This window comes from Sebastes fasciatus, chromosome 14, assembly GCF_043250625.1.
Source record: "Sebastes fasciatus isolate fSebFas1 chromosome 14, fSebFas1.pri, whole genome shotgun sequence".
Classification (NCBI taxonomy): Eukaryota; Metazoa; Chordata; class Actinopteri; order Perciformes; family Sebastidae; genus Sebastes; species Sebastes fasciatus.
In genome coordinates, this window is record NC_133808.1 from 5443285 (window position 1) to 5449306 (window position 6022).

The 6022-nt window shown below is 44.8% G+C and overlaps 1 long non-coding RNA gene across 1 annotated transcript in view; it reads right to left on the minus strand.

Annotated features, from left to right (window-relative positions):
* Positions 1-283: 283 nt before the first annotated feature.
* The window catches only part of LOC141782199 (uncharacterized), a 41581-nt gene continuing 35842 nt past the window's right edge, over positions 284-6022 (minus strand). Inside the window, exon 3 of the long non-coding RNA XR_012597074.1 lies at positions 284-447. This is a non-coding gene — a long non-coding RNA (uncharacterized LOC141782199). The remainder of the gene's footprint in view (positions 448-6022) is intronic.

Here is a 6022-nt window from a genome sequence, read left to right on the forward strand (position 1 = left end):
TCATTATTTTTATGTTCTGCTACTTATATTTTAGTCTGGGGTCAACCATGTATCTTCCTTCGACAATTGCAGCCAAGTGGAACCCTCCCCGCCTGCAGTCGTGTCACCTCCCAAGGCTCCAGTGTTATAACTCAGAGAGCCTCTGCAGAGGGCCTTGCTTTGCTGCATCACCTTCATTAAACACCGCGCTGGAAGCTTCTCTGTCATCCCTGGTTCGATGACTCGCCTCTCAACTCCGGCTTAGCTCCCCCAAGTTTATTTTTCCACTTATCTGCTGCGAGGACAGAGGGAGGCAGAGACAGACAGAGAGAAAAGGGGAGACACTCGGAGCTCGGGCTCTGTTTTTTAATCTGTTATTCTCCTGTATTGGCACGGGCGTCTCCAGTGTGGGGATTAAGAATCCAGACAGTGATGGAGCTCGGCGCTGACCCCGAGGGCGGCTGCGGACTGGAGGAGGAGAGGGGAGAAACAAAATAAATCATCTCTGTGGAATGAAAGAGAGGAAGACACAAAGAGGCGGGTGGAGGATTGTGAGTTTATGTGTGTGTTTGTGTGTGTGTGTGAGAGACAGACAAAGAGAAGCGATAGAGAGCAGAGGATGAAGCGAAATATCCGATACAAGGAAGAGAAAGTGAGGTGCTGGCAGAGGTAATGGTCTAGTTGAGGTTGGAGGCAGTCTAAATCCTGAAGCATGACCTAAGCAATCTAAAGGTTACCTCACACAGTTGCACAATACAGCTCCGTGCTGATAACCAGCCGAGTGTTTGCCGTGTAGGAGTACCTTCGGTGCTTTCACACCTCATTTCCACATGGATGAATTCATCAGATTAATAAACAAGTTCAAGGCTTCAGGCCGATCAGCTCAGAGGCAACACTGGCATGCACTTCTCTATCTTTCTCTACAGCAGCAGAGAGGCTATACAGTGTTGCTTCTGAAGGAATGGTGTCCTGTGGTTTTTAATTGGTCTCGGATGCATTTTCATATGACCCAGTAAGAGAAAGATCATGTGTGCGCTTGTTGTTTCAGGTGTTATTTATTGTTGGAGCATGTCAACATCAGTTAGACTCCATTTCCCCTTGACCCGTAATAGACCGTAGCTACGAAACACGGGGTCAACTAAGACAGCAATTATTAAAGAAAAGAAGTTCTAGCTTTTATGATACTGTCTCATCCTGAAAGGATAGCTTTGAAATGTTCCAAGCGTCTCTTTATGACGGCCTGCCAGTGTGGCCGTTTTCAGAACAGCCTCCAAACGAGGTCGGCCAAACATGTCGTACAAACTAGTTATTTTCAAGCAGAACCCGACCAACCTTAGCGTTGGTATTTCACTCCAGCAACAAACCTACATGTGACTACCAGGGCATACAGCATCGAGGTAGTCTGTAGTAATCAGGGTCGTGTCTAGATGGTAAACCTAGTTTTGCGAAAACTCTCACAAGACTCGCTGCCCGATGACCTATCCTAACCTTAACCATTCCAGGACAATGCCTAACCTCAACCATCTCTCAAGGGTTTCACAAATCGAGGGTTACCAACTAGACTCGACCAGTCATCAGTGCCGTTGGTCATGAGTGTCGATTTATGCGTATCCACACCAGTATATTGGCTTTGCCGGGGTTTTAAGAGTGTTGCCTGTGTCGAGACCTCCAACAAACCAAGTTGCAAAACTTTTGCGTGATGGTTAAGGTCAGGATATGTCGTCAGGCAGCGAGTCTTGGAGGTTACCTTCTAGATGCGACCATGAACTCCGACCAAATGCTCAAACTAAGCAGGACTGATCAAATCTGAATCAATATTCTGTTACTGTAATGCCTATTTCTCTCCCCAAATGTTTTCAGAACCATCTTGTAGTGTACTGTTTAGCTGTAAAATGAGAAAGTTTGTGACCCGGCAGCCATGTTGAGATCAGTTGAGGAAATACCAAGCCACAGCCACATAGCCAATAGGAACGCTCTCTCTTTCTCTCTCTGAAATGACCTGTGATTGGTCAAAGTCTTCCATCACGGGCTAGATTTTCTAAAGTCTGAAAACAGAGCCATGAGGAGGAGCAGAAGTCTAGTTATCTCTCAGAACACTTGAATTACAATATGCTGAAAGGTTATTGTGGAGTTTTGCCCAATGATGCCCAAAACTTTCTGCCTACTGAAGCTTTAAACCAATGCAGAGAATGGATAACATGATTAAAAGAGTCAAACTTAAAAAGAAACAGTGCAGTAAACAAAATGGAAATATGATATTTCTGTTTGTTTCATTAATGAACATTAATTTGAGGATGGTTATAGTCTCCTCATGGCTCCACACAGATGTGTGCCATTGTACTTTGCATTTTATTTTTATCTGTTCACCAACTTTTCCACCTCAGCCAAGCATAAAAACTTTTTTTACAATCTCCTTCATTTTTATTTTTCGGTGTTTCAAATCTGTTTTTTTATACTAAATCAATCGGAAGAAAAAGTGATTGCTTTAAACACCAAATACTCTGAATTCTAGATCTGTGTCGTTCCCCTCATTGTTTTCCTGTAGACCTCACAGTGTCACCCCCGAGTCTCTGCACTCTGACATCCTCAGTGTTTAGTTTCCCTGCATTTCCTTCCCGGGGCTTTATTTGTCAAGATTGTTTCCTGGCCCAAGGTCACTCCTCCTCATTCAACCTCCTCTCCTCGCCGTATCGATGCCAGTAGAGCCATGGTTCTTGGCCGCTAAAGCTCAATCGATATCCCTGAGCGCTCAGCGCTTGTGCTCTAATATCCTCCAAACACCACCTGCCAAAATATTTATGCTGTATTCATGGGAGATGCTTAGAGAGAGACACGCAGAAGAACAAGGACTGACACAGCTGGGGGCTTGGGTGGGATCTTAAATAGAAGACTGGGGCAGCTTGTGGTGATTTATAGTTTAATGCATTCTTATTAAATGTTGCAGAGTCAGTAGAGCTAACGGCTCACGTTTCCAGTCTCAGCTCAAGTTTGTTGAGGAGTGTGAATATTATTGATGTGCCTGTGAATCACTTGGAACAGGGCCTTTGTTTCACAGCCATTCCTCTGATTGTCCTGTTTACTTAACGGAGACAGAGAGAGTAATGAGAGTTGAAACGCAGGAGGGAGCGAGCTGGGCCGTGATTAAATGATACAGCCTTCTGTTCTAGGAGCAAAGTTGTCCACTTGTCCACACACTGACCACTGCTAGATGGAGGATGTCTGGCTCGACAGCTCTCAGCGCGGGCCAGATGGGCAGACAGAACAAATACAGCCCGTGTTAATCTCTAGTTGTCTTTTTGCCCTTGAGGCGAGTGTATGTGACAGCTGTGTGCGTTTGTTTGAGGCGTATTGATGGTTTGACCTCTTGACTTGATAAACTCCTCCGTACTTCATCCTTCCCGGACAAACAAAAAGCTTTGGTATTTGGCTTTGGTATTCTGGCGGCGCACGTCCCATTGTGCCCCTGTCAGGGCCGCCGCGGGAGGTATCGGAGGCCGTGCAGGGGAGGCGGCTGGGCCGGGCCTCGGTGGTTAACATGCAAATGAATGGTTTAATGGGTCTGAAAAGGTCACTCGGGTCAAACCGTGTGATAAGTCAGTGTCAGATTAAAGCATCATCAGTGTTAGTGTGGGTGTTTGTGGGTGGCTCGTCAGCAGCGTTGCAGCTGGACTCTTTTGCCTCACGCTACATTGTGAAAAAGACCACAAGGCCTCTTAGTGGCTGCTGCACGCTGCCTCCAAACCCTGCAAACGCTGCCTGTTGTGCATCAATCAAGCACAATGGAAGGATTGCAACTGACAGAGAGGCAGAAAAAAGCCGAAGGATGGGAAAGAGAGACAGACAGAAGATGGGGACAGACAGCGAATGAGGAGCCAAAGAAGAAATGATGATGATGATGATGGTGAGAGGCTGGCCTGCTGGTGTAGGTGGGCGGGCTGTTTGAGAACAATCAATTTTGTATGATATCTTTTTTTTTTTATTTTATTGATATGCACCCTGGGGAGGTAAATGCCATCATGGCCCGCGCTATAGATGTCTGCTTGGTGGACGATTGATTGGTCTGGCATTTGATCCTCTGGCTCACGGTGAAGGATGGGGTGATGGAGCCATGAGAGCACCCATGGCCGCCCCACCCCTGCCTATCCCTCTTATCTCCTCTCCTCTCCGCTCCCCTCCATCAATTACCCGTCCCCCTTCTGCCGCTATATATCCCTCACTGTCTTGTTTCCCACACAAGTGCCTCTTAAAAACCCCCGGTGAGGTGTGGCTTTGTGAGGTTTAAAGGTTTGGTCCAGGGTTCTGTTGTGCTAAAAGCCATATAAACGTCTGACAGCGAGAAACGTCCACCTATTAAGCACCCCATCAGCTGTCCTCGGCGGCGATTCCTTCATCTCCCTGTGTATTAATGAAATGTTAAAGTAATGCAAGCTACCAGCCTTTAATTTGCTAAGTAATCCAAGGAGCACAGTATACTCTTCCTTTTGTTCTGATTTCAGATGAAGCTGTTTAATTAACCGCCGAACACGTGTGTAGCGCTCACTTAACGATGCACAAGACACACATGCAATAAAGGGACGAGAGAGAGACGGACAGAGACGGAGAGAATGAATCAATTAGATATTTAATTTTCTCGTTTAATAAGGCACTGGATTCATATGAAATCTATATTCTCTTAAATGGGTGATGAATGGAAGAGGCGCGGGCATTACCACATGGCAGAGGAGAATAAAAGACTCCACTGCAAAAGGACAGGATGAATATGAGAGCTGTAATTGGATATCGTGTGAATTAATTTGTCCGTTGAACTTACTATGAATCACATCAGGTCATAAAACCCAGATGGAGCAGAGGGAGGATTGGCACAAGGTGGTGAAGGAAAGATATTTAACATACCAGCGTGAGTGCAGAGGGATGCTTTCACCACAGTCTGCACTGCCACCACGTGGAGAGAAAAGGGTCCACACACACTGTGGGAGAGCCGTGAGTGACACATTTTGAAGTGCTTATATTTAAAGATTCCAAAGTGTGCCAAATATTCGATACCTTTCAAATAAAAAAATTGCTTTTCAAACTATTAATCAAAGCTTGATATATATTAGAACTGATCTCTTCTCCCCATAGGAAGGAATGTGGAGAGTAACTACTGTGAGAGGAGGGCTAACCGCTTTGTGTTCATGAACCTGTGAAACCTGACCACCATTTGACTATTGATGAAAGTCCATTTCCTACTGGGAGACTCAGTGCAAAAGAATGCAGAGTGGGAGAGAAGCCCGGAGTCGCTCTTATCACTGCCACCTCCTATAACCAAATTTATGAAGACATTTCTTTGGCGTGCTCTACATAAACGTCAGTATTATAATCCTCAATAATCCCCACAGAGAGGGTGATGGAGGATGTATGTGACAGCTAGAACTGTATACCTTTCCCTGTGGGGAGGAGAGAAGGAATGTTTCTGCATGTTTCAAATGCAGCCGTGCATCAATGTGAAGAATGTAGCCGAATCTAAAAGAGGATTCATGCTCATTAATTATGTCCCAATGTCCTATGCATTATTAGAATAGCACAGGGGATAGAGATGTAATTGCAATGCCCTTGTTTAAGCCTCCTCAGGGTCTCATTTCATCGTCTGTTACTCGAGTCTCAAGCTCCCACATTTTTGTATTATGACATATCTTCTGAGAAAACAGGATGTCGGGATGTAATAAATGTGTTTGGGTAATTGTTTGCATTTCATATCTAGAGCTGTTCCAAATTTGACTGCAAAAACTGCAAGTGAAAACTGGGTTTTAGGAGTGAACATCTAAAAAGTGCACTGCTTTCCCTTGTTATTGCTTCGATCCTCTTTTAAATATGTGAGTTTAAAATGTAAGCAGAGGCTAAGGGGGGGATTCTATGAATGTGTAATAGCGTTATTAGCTGAAATTATTGTCCAAACCATAGAAATAGAATATAGGAGATCCAAACGCACACGTTTTTTTTTATACACACAATACTAAAACATAAAAGAATACTGCTGCTGCTGCTGCTACTACTACTTATAGAA